The sequence below is a fragment of the Ictidomys tridecemlineatus genome, chromosome 5 (genome assembly GCF_052094955.1).
Source record: "Ictidomys tridecemlineatus isolate mIctTri1 chromosome 5, mIctTri1.hap1, whole genome shotgun sequence".
In the NCBI taxonomy this organism is placed as follows: domain Eukaryota; kingdom Metazoa; phylum Chordata; class Mammalia; order Rodentia; family Sciuridae; genus Ictidomys; species Ictidomys tridecemlineatus.
The window spans coordinates 91,930,666-91,947,306 of record NC_135481.1 but is presented as its reverse complement, the minus strand read 5'-3'; positions in this window follow the sequence as shown (position 1 = coordinate 91,947,306).

Genomic DNA, 16,641 nt, shown 5'->3' with positions numbered 1-16,641 from the left:
TGAAATAAAACCGCTGCAATGGATTTAAATGTTATGAGAAGAACTTCATAATCTCATAAATTAGTCAACCTTCTGGTAAAAAAGTTGGGTGTTTTTAGAAAGCAGAGCAGTTGCAATAGATGTGGTATCATCATATTTAATGGGGATTTTAGTGCAATATCTGAAGATGCTTCCATCAACCCAGACAAGAATAAAATTATTTTGAGAGAAGGAGGATAATTTTGACCACTGTACTAAGATACAGGGGGTGGCCAGCAATGGGTTTTTGTTGCTTAACATGTTGATCAGTAATGTTTCTAGGACATGTCCTTATCTTTAATGTGCACATTAAAAAGAAGGCTTTTCACAATTTCTCATGCTATGGTCATCTGTCCTAGGGAGGTGTCTGAGGTATCTCAGTATAGATTTTATGCAGATTTGGGCACACAGAATATGGGAACTTGCTGTGTTTCATCAAGGCCCAAGTTGAGGCAAAAGGAAAAATAAGAATTCAGAGGTTGGATAATCTGCTGACCCAACTCTGGTACCTAATCTGGCCTTCATGAACAGAGCTGGGCAGGGAAAACTAAATTAATAAAAGAAGCAGAACTTTATGACAGGATTCACTGTCTGAGGGCTTCCTTCTAAATAGTTTAGCAAAGCAAGATGATGATGATGATGATGATGATGATGATGATGATTATCATTATCATTATCATTATCATTTTCTGCTGCTTGGTCCAAGATAGGCAACTGGACAGAGACTAGAAGTGAGGGGGAATATTATTATACCAGTAAGCAGGTGAAGAGTGCTGCAGTGATTAGTAAACACAGCTCAGATTTCTGTTGATAAAATGATTGATTTTTACCCTAGAATAAAAGGCACCACACACAGGTGAGAGTGTACATGACTATGGCATCTCACCTGTCTCCATAATCCATCACACATAGTGCTTTAAGCAAGTGCCACCTCCCAGTGCCATTACAGGTGCGATGACTGAGCTCAGCAGTTGGTGGTGTTATTTTCCTTCCAGTATGCCCGTGTTCATGTTCAATGGTCATTAAATTAAGAGTTAAATTAAGAAGGGAATCTGGGTGGGTGAGATCATCAACCAGTACACAGAGAAGTTTGGGGTGGCACACACCAACTCACTGCACCAGGAAGCCTCTGTTTCCTGTTTAGGGGCAGCAGATCCTGGAGCCCAGTGGTTCCTCCCTCCCCCTGTCAGGCTCCCCTCCCAGTGCAGAGCCCTGAAGTCAAAGAAGAATTTCTTCTAAAGGAAGAAGGCAAACATGGTGCTGCCCAGGCTGCTGAAGCTGCTGATGGCATCAATGTGGCTGGGTAAGGATGATGCCTGTGGGAAGGGGCCTCCTCTGTGACCAAGGGACTGGGGGACAGGGTAGCCTTACAGGGACTTTGAAAGGGATGGTTAGCAATGTGTAAAAATGCACCTTTTCTTTTTTTGTCCCACACCACTTGTCCCTCAACTTTCTGATTCTGTCCTTTTCCCTTCAGGATCCAGTTTTGCCCAGAAGGTGACTCAGGCCCAGCCAGCCATGTGGGTGCAGGAGAAGGAGGCTGTGAGCCTGCTCTGCTCCTATGACACCAGTGCTACAAATTACGATCTCCTCTGGTACAAGCAGCCCAGCAGTGGGGAGATGGTCTTCCTCATCCTTCAGAACTCTTACAGCCAGAAAAATGCCACAGAAGGTCGCTACTCAGTGAATTTGCAGAAGGCAAGCAAATCCATCCAGCTTGTCATCTCAGCCTCACAGCTGGGGGACTCAGGGGTGTATTTCTGTGCACTGAGAGATGGCACAGTGGGAGGGCTGTTGGAGGGAGGTGCACAAAAACCCAGGGTCTGCCTGAGACAGCCACCTGCTGTAGGGACCAAGGCAGGGAGTAGGCACCCCAGACAGGAAGTGGCAGGGCTGTGTCAGCTCATGTCTGAGGTTGGAGGGAAAACACTCACTCTGAGGAACCCCTCTCTAGGTTCATAGGCCACATCAGAGTTCTCACTAATCAAATCAGTCATAGTCCTGAATCTTTGGATTGAAGGCAGAGATGTAATTTTTGACAGAAGACAGAAAAGAGAGAGCAGCTATAACAAACAGTGTTGGTTGAAGAATTGGCTAAGGAAGTTCCAAATCATGTGGCTGAAAAATATCAACAAAGTTCTGTATGAATTGTATGTATTCAGATCAATTTGTCCAATAAATATTTATTGAACAAATATTACTTTCCTTTTTTTAAATAAAAAAGTCCTTGGAATCTCTCTGTATGTTTTTGAAAGTATATATTTTTAAAATACTATTTAAAGTATTAGTTTGGTTTAAGTTTATTTGTTGAAAGTAAATGATACTCGCATTTATTTATTTATTTATTTATTTATTTTGTGTGTGTGTGTGTGGTGCTGGGAATAGATCCCAGGGCCTCACACATGTGAGACAAGGGCTTTATCACTGAGCCCCAATCCCAGACCCTCACATCTACTTTCTAGAAATTCCTACCATGCTACATACTTGGTTCTCAGAGTTTGTTCTGTCTAAACACCTCTAACATCAGGAGCTCAATTTCTATTTGAAGGTTTCCCTGACCGTCCACTGTCAAATCCAAAGATGACTAAAAATTATTGGCTTTTATGAGGAAATGTGGAGGATCTCCTCCATAGGCTTATTGTTTGTTCATAAATAAGCAACATTTTTCCTAATCATCATCTTTTGAATATATTATATCTTTCTCTATAATATTTCCACATTACTCATTAATTTGATCACTTCATACTGACATAAAAACAGACAAGCGGATCATGAAATATAAGACACCGAAAACCATATAATTACAGTAATCTGATGTTTGATAAAGGTGCCAACATGATATATTGGGGGAAAGCGCAGCCTCTTTACTAAATGGTGTTTGAAAAACTGGATATCCATATGTTAACAATGAAATTAGATGCCTATCTCTTACCTGCTCAAAAGTTAATTCAAAATGGAGCAATGATCTAGATATAAGATCAGAAAGTTTTGCAATTAATACAAGAAAATACATGGGAAACACTTCAATTTATAGCCACAGGCAATGACATCCTGAATAGGGTTCCTATAGCTTAGGAAATAATAGCAAGAATTAGTAAATTGGAAAGCATGGATTTAAAAAACTTTGGCTCAGCAAAGAAAACAATTAGCAGTGTGAAGAGGCAGCTTACAAAATGGGAGAAAATCTTTGCTAGCTACACTTCCAACAGAGAATTAATGTCCAGAATACATATTAAAAAAAAAAAGTAAAAAAACTCAACCCTAAAAGAACAAGCAACCCATTCAACCAATGGGCAAATGAACTAAACAGACCCTTTTCAAAAGAAAAAGCACACTTGGTGTACAATTACTCGAAAAAGTGTTCCATGTATTTAGCCATCAGGGAAATGAAAATCAAAACTACACTGAAAGTCTCTCTTGCTCCAAAAAGAATGACAATCACTAAGTATAAAATAAGCAATGAATGCTGGTGAGGATGTGGGGGAAAGGAAGGCTTATACATTGTTAGCAGAAATGGAAATTGGTACACCATGGAGATTCCTGAAAACAGAACTGCTCTATTACCTGCAATACCACTCCTTGATACTTACCCAAAGGATACCCATGTTTATTACAGCATAATTTATAATAGCAAAATTATGGAACTACCATAGGTATCCATCAACAGATTAATGGATAATGAAATAATTGAATATATACACAATTGAGTAATATTCAGCCATAAAGAAGAATAAAACTATGTCATTTGCTGGAAAATGGATGGAACTGGACAGCATCAGGGTAAGTAAACTATGCCAGACTCAAAAAATTAAGGACTTTATGTTTTCTCTGTTTTGTGGAAGCAAATGGAAAAAAAGAGGGAGGGAAAAAACCACAAAGGACTTCATGAAAGTAGAAGGGAGGTCAACAGGGTAGAGGGAGAGATTTGGGAAAGGAAGACAGCAGAGTAAGGGGAGGTACTGGGGAGTGAAATTGATCAAATTGTGTTATATGCACGTATCAACATGCCACAGTGACACTCACCATTCTGTATAATTAATACACACCAACTTAAAAACATGATTACCTTAATGATTTTGGGAATACCGTTAAGTACATTCACATTGTTTTGCAGCTGAACTATTTTTATTCTGACAGACTGAACTCTGTGCTGTACTATTTTTGTTAACATTTCAACACCATTCCAACTTATTTTGCTGTCTGCCCATATATCAAAATAAAAATTTGCAATTAATTTTCCAGAATTTCTTTCTAGAATAGTTCTGAGTCAGTGTCTGATACTGGGATCTGGAAGGCAAAGAAAGGGGAGAGGAGACATGTGACCCACTCAGATATCTGGGCCTGAATTACTTAACTATGTATCTGAGAAGCTATTCCAGGTTGACTCTGGACTCAGGAGATCCTTTTTCTGAATCTGTGGAGAGACAACTCCAGGCAACAGACTGGACTAAACCTCCATCCTTGTAAAAAGCCCTTGAGGCCAAACCTGCATATGGAGTGTACTTTTAGAGGCTGCCTGACTTGCACAGCTGGGCTCTTTGTCTTGGAGTCATTGAAACAGTGGGGAATAAGACATTGATCTTGGATCATTCTGTAGGGATCCAATTGCTTTAATTATCATGTTCTTCTGTCATACGTTTTGCTTTTAAATGATTTGAAATTCTGGAATATTTGAGTATTGTTTAGATAGTGTGTGCCTCTTCCAACTCCAAAAAGCTCTTATTGAAAAGATAATATCTCTAAAATCTGATATTATTTTTAAGATAGAGAAACTGTAGTCTTTCCATTAGTAGTGACTCCTCACCCAAAAGCCCACCTATTTATTATTTTTATTTCATTTAGTACATATTAATTGTGCACCTATGAAATGTCAGTCACTGTTCCACAGGGGGAGTACAGTGCTAAAAACTACACAATCTCTGAATTACGACTTGAATTCTTATTACTTCCTATGATTCCAACCCAAAACATTTTTATGATATTTCAATGAATTGTAGATTGGCTTATAAAGATGCCTGAGAATATAAAGGCCTGAATTACAATGTCCAAGGTAAGTGGTATCTTATCAGTTACAGAGCCATTCTAGGATGTTCAAATAAAGCATTTACATGTCAGATAGAGTTCTAAGAACAAAAAAGATCTTAGAAATTATGATAGCTGTCCCTTATATTCACAAGGGCCACCTAAAGACTAATATTTGCTTAATAATGAGGCCAGGAATGAGGACATAGTTCTGACATCTGAAAGGAGTCTAGGAAATCATTCTTCCTAGATCAGTCCCTGTCCACCAGGGGGTGCAGCTTCCTAACCCTAGCTCACTTCCTGTATGAATTGTAACTTTAGGTTTGTCATTTCTCTAAGACTTCAACATTCCTCATGTTAAGAATCAAGAACATTATTTAGTTGACTCTCTAAAGATGAACGCTTCTCCAGGATTAGTGACTGTGATGCTCTTGATATTTGGTGAGTAAAGTGTCTTTCTTCTATTATGTTAGCAATTCATTAACCATGAATTTATCTCAAAGTTTTATCACCAAGATGACAAAGATCTCTTTTTTTCCCCCCTAGGAAGGACCCTTGGACAATCAGTGACCCAGACGGAAGGTCAAGTGACCATATCAGAAGGGTCTTTCCTTACTATAAACTGCACTTATTCATCCAGTGGGTACACTTACCTGTTCTGGTATGTTCAATACCCTGGAGAAGCTCCACAGCTCCTACTGAAAGCCTTGAATGTCAATGATAAGGGAAGTGAGAAAGGTTTTGAAGCCACATACAAGAAAGAAACCACCTCCTTCCACTTGGAGAAAGCCTCCATCCAAGAGTCAGACTCTGCTGTGTACTACTGTGCTCTGGGTGACACAGTGGCAGAAACTGCAGGGGGAGCTGAGCACAAACTCTGAGCAGCATCCAGGTTGCTGGCTGCTGAGCGTCTGTCTCTGGGGTTCACTCTGGTTTCAGCACAGTCTATGGTGTGTGCTGCTCAGTTTCTCAGAGCAGAACAATAAGAATGGACATCCCCCAAGTCAGCTCTTCATTAGTAAAAGTAACAGTGGAGGCTGGCAGTGATAATTCCTTAGGCTCAAGTAATTTCAAGGTAAAACTATGTAAACCAGAAAGTGGTCTGTGTAGTCATTCTTGTAGACAAAGTGCAGTCCCACATTATTTTTCCCCCAAAATTTGGAAAATAATTTTATTTGGGATAAATAAAGTCTACAATATCAGTGGGCAATGTGGAGTCCTTAAAGCATAGCAGTTGAAGTGGCACAAAGATGACAGGGATTTGGGGAATGCGGCTTCTATTTGGGCAGCATTCTGTTTTTGCTCTGAACCTTGTCTCCCTTCAGTATCCATCCGTGCAATCACCACAGCTTGTCCCAGGTCACGTATGTAGACACAGCTGTGTCTTATATTTTTAGAAAGCCAATTGTGTCCAAGAAAGTGGAATCTGCAAAACTTCTCCCTAGCTGAGTGTGGAAGGACAAGTGGTAGGAAAACAACCGTCCAATAGAAAGAAAGGAAAAAACCCAGGACAGAAAAGATAACACACAGGCTCTTCATAGAGAAGAAAGGAGGAGAAACAACCTCACATGCAAAAACAATGTAGCAAGAGAAATAAGCTTTACTCAGCATAGGAGGGGGCCCATTTTGGTAAATCAGGCTGGTGTTCAAAAGGAAGGGAGAGAATAGAAGTATCATTGAAGAAGTCTGATAGCTGAGTATCTGGGTGAGTCACCTACATCAGCTGGCTTCTAACAAGGCCTCCAGTGGGCTAGTTATCAGGGGCAGGGGAAGACTACATGTACAGTTTATCCTGCATCACTGTGAAATCAAATTAAAACACAGTAAGGAAACTGAAAAGGGCATAATCCCATAAAATACAGAAAATATATTGGCAGTGATATCAATGAAATTTTTGAGGGTGAGAAATACATGGAATAATGAAAGTTTCTAGAGAAGACCAGGAAACGATGAAATCTGGGCCCAGAGGGAGAAGCCACCAACCTCATGGAAGTTTTAGTAGAAGTGCTACCCTCTTACCTTTGAATCCTTGGGAAATGAAGTGTGTGTGTGTGTGTGTGTGTGTGTGTGTGTGTGTGTGTGTGTGTTTGCGCGTGCGCATGCATACCCATGTGTGTTGTGAGTGTGTTTGGAAAGGAGAGGATGAAGGACCTTGTAAGAAATATAAAAGTAACAGACCACCCACACTTTCCACTACCATCTGCAAATGACTGTTTCCCAGAAAGTTGGAAATACTGAGAAACCGAGGAATAGAACATTAAAAGGTAAACAAGACAGGCGCTGGGGCTGGGACTCAGTGGTAAAGCATTTACCTAGAACATGAGAGGCACTAGGTTCGATCCTCAGCACCACATAAAAGTAAATAAATAAATTAAAGATATTTTGTCCATCTATAACCAAAAAATAAGAGTTTATTGTAAAAAAAAGGTAAGCAAGAGAAAAATTAAAATAAATGAATAGAATAGTTGATTACTCAACAGAGGGATATAAAATATTGTTAAAGAAAAGGACATATTTATAGTAGGCCATGCTGTTCAAAAAATTGTCCCTGGATAAGTTTTACTCTCATATCATCAACAGTGCTGATGAGGAAGCATACCTGTTTCCCCCAATCCTTATGTATTACCAAACTTTTTGGCTTTTACTTATCAGTTAGGTTTGCTTTATTTATATAAATAATTCATTTAATTTTCAATCAGATGGGGTTTCATTTAATATTTTTAAATTTACTTGCATTTTATCTATATATTGTCCATTTATCTGTTCATTTTTAATGTTATTGTCTTTGTTCTTCACATTTACCATTGTTACATCCATCACATATTGGCACACTCCCACCATATTATTTAAAAACAATACTTCTAGAGTAGTTATAGGTTACATCAAAAGCAAGAGAAAGAAATTTCACAAATGCTGATAACCCTCTCCTACCTCCCATAAGCACACCCTCCACCAGAGTAGTACATTCATTACAATTTATGAAACTAAATTCACACATCATTATCACCCAAAGTGCATGGTTTACATTGGGGTCACCTGTGTTGTTTTATGTCATATAGGCTTGGACAAATGCATAGAGACATGTATCTACCATTATAGTATCATATAGAATGATATCAGTTCTCTAAATATCTTCTGTGCTTTACCTATTCATTCCATTCCCATTCATACCTTGGCAACCACTGACTTTTTTACAGTATCCATAGCTTGTCTTTTCCAGACTGTCATTTAATTGGAATCATAAAGTTTGTAGTCTTTTCTAACTGAAAATGTTCACTTCATAACATGTGTATGTTTTCTCCATGTCTTGATAGCACATTTCTTTTTATCATCGAATAAAATATCATTTTATAGATATATCAGCTTATTTAGGCATTCATCTCCAGAAAGCCATAGTAGCTTCTTCTACATTTTGGCAATTAACAATTGTTGGCATGTGAGCAGCTGTTTTCAAGCACTTTAGGTAAATACCAAGAACCTTGATTGCTGGATCATACCAAAAGAGTATGTAAGAAGCTGCCAAACTGGCAGTACTCTTTTGCATTCCCATCAGCATGTCCTCACCAGCATTTGGTGGTGTTGTGTTCCTCATTTAGCCCTTCTAATAGGTATATTGATAGTGTGTTATTGTTTTAATTTTCATTTCCCTGATGACATATGAGATGGAGTTTCTTTTCACATGCTTATTTTCTATTTGTGCATAGTCATTGGTAAAGTGCTTAGGTCTTTGGTTCATTTGTATTAGGGTTTTTTTTTTTCTTATTGTTGAAATTTTCTTATTGCTGAACTTCAAGATTTCTTTGTATATTTTGGACTCTTCTGTTTGGAAATGAGTTGTCTCCCATAATCTCCTGTGCTAATACAGGGAGTTCCAAGGTAAATGATTAGATCATGAGAGCTGTAACCTAATCTGTCCATCTTCTTTTGAATGGGCTTAGTGGTAACTCAAAGCAGATGAGGTGTGACTGGAAGAGATGGCACATGGGGGCATTCCTTGAAAGGGTTAGTCTCCCCATTTTCTGTGTCTGATTCCCAGCCACCATGTCCTGTGCAAATTCCTTCCACCAGTGCTTCTTCTCCCATGATGACTAACCATGGGAGTCTCTAAAACTATGGACCAGAATACACTTTTCCTCCTCTGAGTTGGTCTTTTCAGGTATTTTGGTCACAACAATGAAAAGCTGACTAATACAAGTTCTTTGTCATATGTGACATTTCCAGTATTTTCTCATAGTCTGGCTTGTCCTTCAGTAACCTAGTATCTGAATTATCACAAGGGATGTAAAACTGATGCTGGAGACCAAGACAACACTTCTTGCTTTTACTGGGAAGAAGAATCATATATTCCAGACTATGATCATCTACTTACCTTAGAGTCAGGAATTAAGATACTGCTTGGTGAGATGGAGACTCTGAGAACTCTTGATTTTTTTTTTTCATTATGCCCACTGCATTGCAATGAGAGGGCCCATAAGCAGTGAATTATTTATGTCTCATCTGACAGAAATCAAAGCACTCAGGTAATCAAAATTCAATACCATGTTTTCCTATACTTCTTTGTAGCCTTTTCTCCCTCAAAGTCCATTCTCTTCTGTCGCGACCCCTCGCCAGCAAGGGAAACACGACAAAGGATTCTTCTTTCAGCAGTTTATTCAGGACCCCTGAAGCATGATGAGAAAATAGGAAAGAGCGCGAGCGGTCGGTCTGCCCTAGCTTAAGTACCCAGCCCCGCCAATGAACTAGCACCACGTGGAAAAGTCTAATAGGTACAGCGTAGCGGAAGCAGGCCAGAGCCCAGCCCCACAGCCTTACAAGGAGTTGTTTACCTCTAACAACTCTAACTGCTAAAGAAGCAGAAGCAGGAAACCAGCGCCATTTTCAGGGTGCGGTCACCGGCTCCCAACACTCTTCTTTTTTGGAGGTCGACAATGGTGTCCAGACTGTACCTTTACTCTGAGCACTCATTTCCATAACATCTTTGAATCAAATGGTGCTGTGCTGCTGAGTCTGCTCTGTGACTTCATGATAAATAAGTCATCTTTTCACAAACTCATCAATACCTGGAGCATTTCAGTTGACATAAAGGGAATACCATCATTTGTTATGTGATTATTGATTATGGACTAAAAATGAGAAATATAAAGTCAATAGTTAAGAGCAAGGATTTAGGAGCATGATTGTCTGTGTTTGAATTTGACCCTGAAGGCCTTTATCATTAGGACCTTGGTTAATTAAGTTACTAACTTTTTAACTCCCAGTTGTAGGGGGGATTCAATGAATTAATTCATGTGGAAACCTGGTTCAGATCAGTGCTCAGGAAGCATATCTGATAGTAACAACTATTATGAAAATTTCCATAATATTAAGAAAGCGAGAAGTTGTGTTCAGGGAGAAAAAGTTATTTTCCTCTTGCTTTATTAGTTAGCAGATAAATAAAAAAAGAGAATTATTATGAAGGCCTCATATGTACCATATACTGCATCAGGAACTTTGATTCTACTGATAGCAGTATAGAATATTGATTGGATTTATCCAGAATAAAACTATCACAGTAAACTTAGAAATTGAGAAACATGTGTATTGAGCAATAAGAATTTACCCAATAGGTAGAATTTCAAGTGCACGGAACAAAATATGTAGAACAAACAAATTTTAAAAGTATTCTCAGAAGATCATTGTAACACAAAAGATAAATGGAAGCTTATGAAGAAATAGAAATTATAATTCTATCTTAAGGAGAGACACACATGGAATTTCTTCATTAGATAATTATTTATTAAATATCAATAAGTGAATGGTGTTTTAGTAGATATAAGGAAAAGAGTAATAAACAAGAGACAAATGCAAACACAAGAGAGCTTCCCTAGGAGGCTTGTCTCTTGCTTTGTGCATAGTGTTGAATTTCTTTTTAGTAACGACCTATGAGGTTTATGTTCCAACACAGGCATTTGCTTTGGTTATTTTAATGACTGGCAAGTGCATATAGTGGTGAAAAGTCATAGGCATAGAAGTTTTGTATCTGTCACTTACTAAATGTTGCAAACATAGACAGAGTTTCTGAGACTTAGAGCATTTATTTTTTTACAGTTCATCTTTTGTAATAAAATAAAGCTGATCCTGGTTGTAAGAAATAAATTAAATCTATGACTTTAATTCAATGATCAATTGTTATTAGAAAATGATTTTTCAACTAATAGTAATTATTCCTGGATGCAGATAGATGATGTATTTAAGGTAATTTTAGAAAAAAATAACAAGAAAACTTAAGAATGGATTAAAATTTGCTCCATTCTCTTGATATTAATTGTATTTTTTCACCATGATTATGCCTGGGTCACTCTTTGTTTCACATTGACTTAATCCAATACAAATATTTGAACTGATTATAATGACTTTCCTGTTTGTTTGTTTGTGTTTCTCTCCTGGACTTTATGCATAGGAAATGATAATTTCTTGTTTTTGGTGGAATTCAATGTAAATTCTATTATAAAACAAAAAAGTTTGATAGATCAAGGCTCATGTATAACTTCAATATGCTGCACTACTGTGCCAAAAACTATATTAATACTTAGAATCTCACTTAAAATATTTCTGCATTCGAAAGGATAAAAAGAATGTTTTAATTTTTTTCTTTGAGAAGGGATGCTTTTTATTGAATGGTAACTGCTAAAATAATATTATAAAAAAATAAAAAATCTTAACAACAATCAATAGTTTAATTTTGGGGTATGAATATACAGCTATACCTTTGTATGAAAGGTCCATTTTATATATTCTGTATTTATTAATTTTCTCTTTTTTCTTTGCATTATATTTAGGTATTTCTATGCCATAAAACCAATTTTAAATAATTGTAGTTTTAAATAATTGGTTACTTTCTTTATGTAGATGAATATAAAAATGGTAATCAATTTTAATATTGTTTTCAATTATCTAGTATTATAGACAATGTTTCAATTAACATAATTATATTTTCATTTTAATGGAAATAAATTTGCTTAAATAAGAGAAAACATACGACACGGAATGCTTAATATCCATGAAGATATTTTTCACCAAACTATTTTTAACAGTAGCACAATATGATCTGGATTTCCCAGTACTTTACCAACTATGAATGATATTAAAGCAGCCATTTTGTTAAATAAATAATTTTACACATTTTAATTTCATTGCCCATTGACCTGTGAAGTTATACACTTTGCCTTTAAGAAAATAGCTAAAACAGGATTAAAAAAATCATAGTCCATCGCACACAAAAAGGATCCTTTCATACTGTAAGATTTATTTTAAAAATATTTAAAATGCATTGTTCTGGTCCAGGTTACCTTCTCACTGTGCCTTGTCTCTGGCAAGGAATCAATTGCACATGCTCCTCAGAGTGAGGAAGAGCAGTATCTGGACTTGTGAAAACTCTCAGCATCCCCAGGTCTATGGAAATGGAGTTTGCCTGCTAATAAGTTCCCCCAGGAGCTTCCATCACTTAAAACTTAGAGAAGCACCAATCTGAAGGATTGCCAGAGTGATCTTTTTAGAGCATAAATCAGAAGCTTCCTTTCCTTGATTGGTGTGCTTCAATGATTTCCTGTGGCTCCTAGAATAAAATGCAGTTCAAGCTGTGACAGATGAGATTCTACATAATTTGAACCTGACCTGATCTTTCAGTCTTAGCCTTTATGTCTCCTTTCCTGGCTCTAACTCAGGATGAAACCCATCTGTGGAATTGACCACACTCAAGAATCCTATGATTCCAGATTCAGCTAACTTTGAATAAATCCCGAAACATAGACAACAAGGATATAATATATTATCCATTATGAGTCAGACCTGATGGGACAATCTTTGCTTTAATCATCAAAAAAGAGACAAAAACCCAAGGATCATTCCCAATACAGAGATTTTCTATGGCCCATTTACCCAAATCATGTGTAAAATTAAAGGGACAGGTTAATCCTATTAGGGATTTATTGCTAAACTTTATTTAGATTGGTATTGCATCACTTTTATTAGCCTATAAGAGCAGTGTAACTGAGTATCTGCAACCTCTGTAGGCATTCATGGACTAGCCAGTACTGCTCAGACACCATGAGCAACATATATTTGTATTGATCAGATGAAGAAAATGTGCTGAGGTGAGTAGTCCTGCTTCTTCACTTGTTGAAGTTTGAACATTAGAGAAGCAAGCTGACACAAGCATATAGAGCAGGGTTTATTTAAAAAGGGGTAACATAGACTTCTCCCAGGAGGGAGAAGGGGGCCATAGCTGGTATCCTGGTATCCTTAGAAGTGAGATGTTCTGCCCTTTTTATATGAGCTAGGCTTCCTTTGTTCTCCTGCTCTCTTCCCCTTATTTTTCTCCTTCCTGCATATGTGACTAGGCATTTGACTAGGCCTAATAAATGCTCCTGGCATGGCGAAAAGGTGGGAAACAGGTGAGCTGAAGGGGGAATGGCAGGATGAAGCAGCCAAGGACACATCAATTAGCAACCTTGTAGCTTCCTGCAGGGAGGGGCAATTCCTGAGACAGGTTACCTTATCAATAGGTTGGGGGTGTGGAGGAAGGGCTCTGAAGGAATTAACATTTCAATCCTTCAGGGGACAGTGTCCAACTTCCAGGACCCACTCAAAATTGGCCTCTTTGATCTGACCTGACTCAATTTATCTACCTATCTATACTGACTGTCCATCTAATTTTGGCTTCAATTGTAGAGTGTGGGAATGCACCTCCAGGCTGGGAAGTTGCCTTTGATGTAGTAGAATAACTTAGGAGAGACCATCTTCACATGAGTTTCCAGTTTCCACAGAATGTGAAAGGGAATGACAAACAAGGAGCAGGTTAGATTTCCAGATGCAGCTGCTGCTTCACTGGAGCAAATCATGTTGTTACTGTGCTGGCTTGTGGTGCTTGCTTTAGTAAAGAGAGTGTTAATCTCCCCCCTCTCTCCATCTCCAAGGGTCTAGGGTTTTCTCTTGCCAGATGACAGGGTAATTTACTTTTCTTTACCAGAACATCAGTGTGTTCTCTCTGCTTTATTTATTTATTTATAAATTATCAGTAATTTCCTAGTCACATTCAAGCCTATTGTCTACAAGAAAAAAAGAGCAGCAGGGACCAGGGTATTTTCAAGACTTGTACAGAAACCCATGAGAGTCACTATCTGGCTGTCTCAGGATACTGTACAGGAACTCACATGGAGTGAATGCAAATAAATGGTAATTATCTTTTTGATCTAGTATCATGTTTACCAAACAGGTGATTCCAGGCTCATCAAGAATCCAGTTTTAAGACCATTCTGACAAGATTGCTAGAAAGAGGATTTACCAATCACATTGATGTCAATCATTGGTTATACATCTGACAAACACTATTTTTTTCAAAATTAAAGGAGAAATTGAGATATTCTAAGGTATATAAGACTTAGGGTGTCCTTACTTGCAACTCTTCCCTACAAGAAATTCGAAAAAAAGTTTTCCAAGGCTGAAATGAAATGGCATAATGAAGTAATTTGGAACCACAGAGAAATCATGAACTTGGTGAAGGAAATTACATAGGTAAATAGAAAACCAGCCTTTTGTTTTTCTCTTTAGTTCTATATAACTTAAATATTTATGTTGGTATATGTTATAATATCCCACAGGCGTCTTAGGCTGTTTCTTAGTTTCATTATTGTTTTTTTTTTACTTCTGCAATTTACATATTTCAAATAGACCCCCAAATTAGTAGCATTTATAGTAACATTTATCTCAATTTATGAATTGCCTGCGGAGGGGAAAAAAGGTTTCAGTGTTTTGTGGTTCACAAAAAAAAAAAAATTACAAAATTTACTACTGTAGAAAACAAAGACTTCTTAATGCAAATGAGAGAAAAAAACTGTGGTTTTCCTTCTTGACTGATTGCCATAACACCTGCAGGCACTCAAAATATTGTCACATCTCTTTAAGACATCATTAAGCACAGAGGCTTTTCCAGGATAACACTGATGCAAGATGAATTCTGTCATCTTGCCATCAATAATGCGGCCCTTGCGCTTACCACCTCATTAGATGTATTAACCCATTTATATTATTTTGGGACAGATCTTTAAAAAGGAGTGCATTTCTTAAAGATTGTGCCTCAGGCCCACATCTGATTTCTAGGCCTTAGTTTCATCTTCCAACATTTTCAAGTCTGAGGTGATGCCATCTCCTGCATCTATTATTCCTACTTTGGTTTCATCTTTACTAAGCAGTGCTATTGTTATGTTTGTCAAGTATAACATACACTTGGAGGAAAAGACTTGATATTGACTTTTTCCCTCTTTTTCTTATATGCAGCTGGAGGGAATGGGAAGGGTCTGACCAGGCCATCATTGGTGGATGTTGGTTACATGGCTCTTGAGTATAAAAGGGCCTGCTGCTTTGCTGCCCTCCGGGCACCAGCTTTAGTAACCACATGAAGCAGGCTGCAGGACAAGGGAGGAATGTAAGCTGTATGTGCTTGTCTCTCTGTAGACCCAGCTGGGCTTCTGGCTTAGTTATCCTCTGATAGATCTGGCTGGATGGTTAGTTAGGATGCAGATGAAAAAGGGAGAGAGAGAGAGATCTGATCCAGAACTTTCAAAGGTCAACCCCTAGATATCAGGCCTTTATTCAAGACAGGAGAATAGGAGAGATTAGACAAACAAATGGTTAGCACTGGGTTTTATTTAGAGCTTTAGGTGTTAAAGGCAGCCCCATCCCTCCTGCATGAACTCAAGTGACCATTTTTGGACACAGATGTGTCACTGTTGTTAATTGTATAAAATCGTCCACACTCCTCTAGTTTCTGACCTCGTTAGAAAATGTTGCCCAGGCTGAGAGCTGAAAGCCTGATTTTAAACCATTATGTATTGAAAGAACTCTGGCGAATTACAAGTAACTTTAAAAATTATAGATGAGGGGGTGGTATGGGGGGGTGTATCAATTTGAATTGGGAAACATGAAATGCTGCTTGAATTGCAAGACCCTCACACAGATTGCTATGATAGAACTGTTAGGAATGATTTTCAGTGCAGGAAAGTAGCCATTTAAAATAATTACTCTTAATCAGAAAAGATGGCTTTTGGATATAAAATACACATATACATGTCCCCCCACCTTGACTTGGAACAAATGTTTTTAAATTTTTAATGTAAGTCAAGTGGCAGAATTTTAGTGTTAATTGTTTACCATTAGGAAGGGTGTCTATCATGAGTCCACAAGATGGCAGTGTCTTCTTCTCAGGAACCTTTAGGAAAGCTGTCAGGTGATTCTCTGAGTGTGTTGGAGTGAGATAAAGTGGTAGGGGGGTGGGAGGGGGAAGGGCTTGTTGGTGTTGCAGGGATGGCAAAAAAAAAAAAAAAAACCAAAACCAAAAAAACCCTCTAGATTCTTTTTATGTTTTCTAAAGCAGAAGATTCAGAAACATCTAAGTGAGCCTTCCTCCCCTCTCTTTAGGGTTTACCATCTGATGCTTAGTGAACCAGGGGAGAAGAGAATCATGAAATCCCTGAGTGTTGTACTACTGATCCTGTGGCTTCAGCTGAGCTGTGAGTTTGGGCATTTCTGTGGGAGCATAAAGGACAAAATTTGAAGTGTATTCAA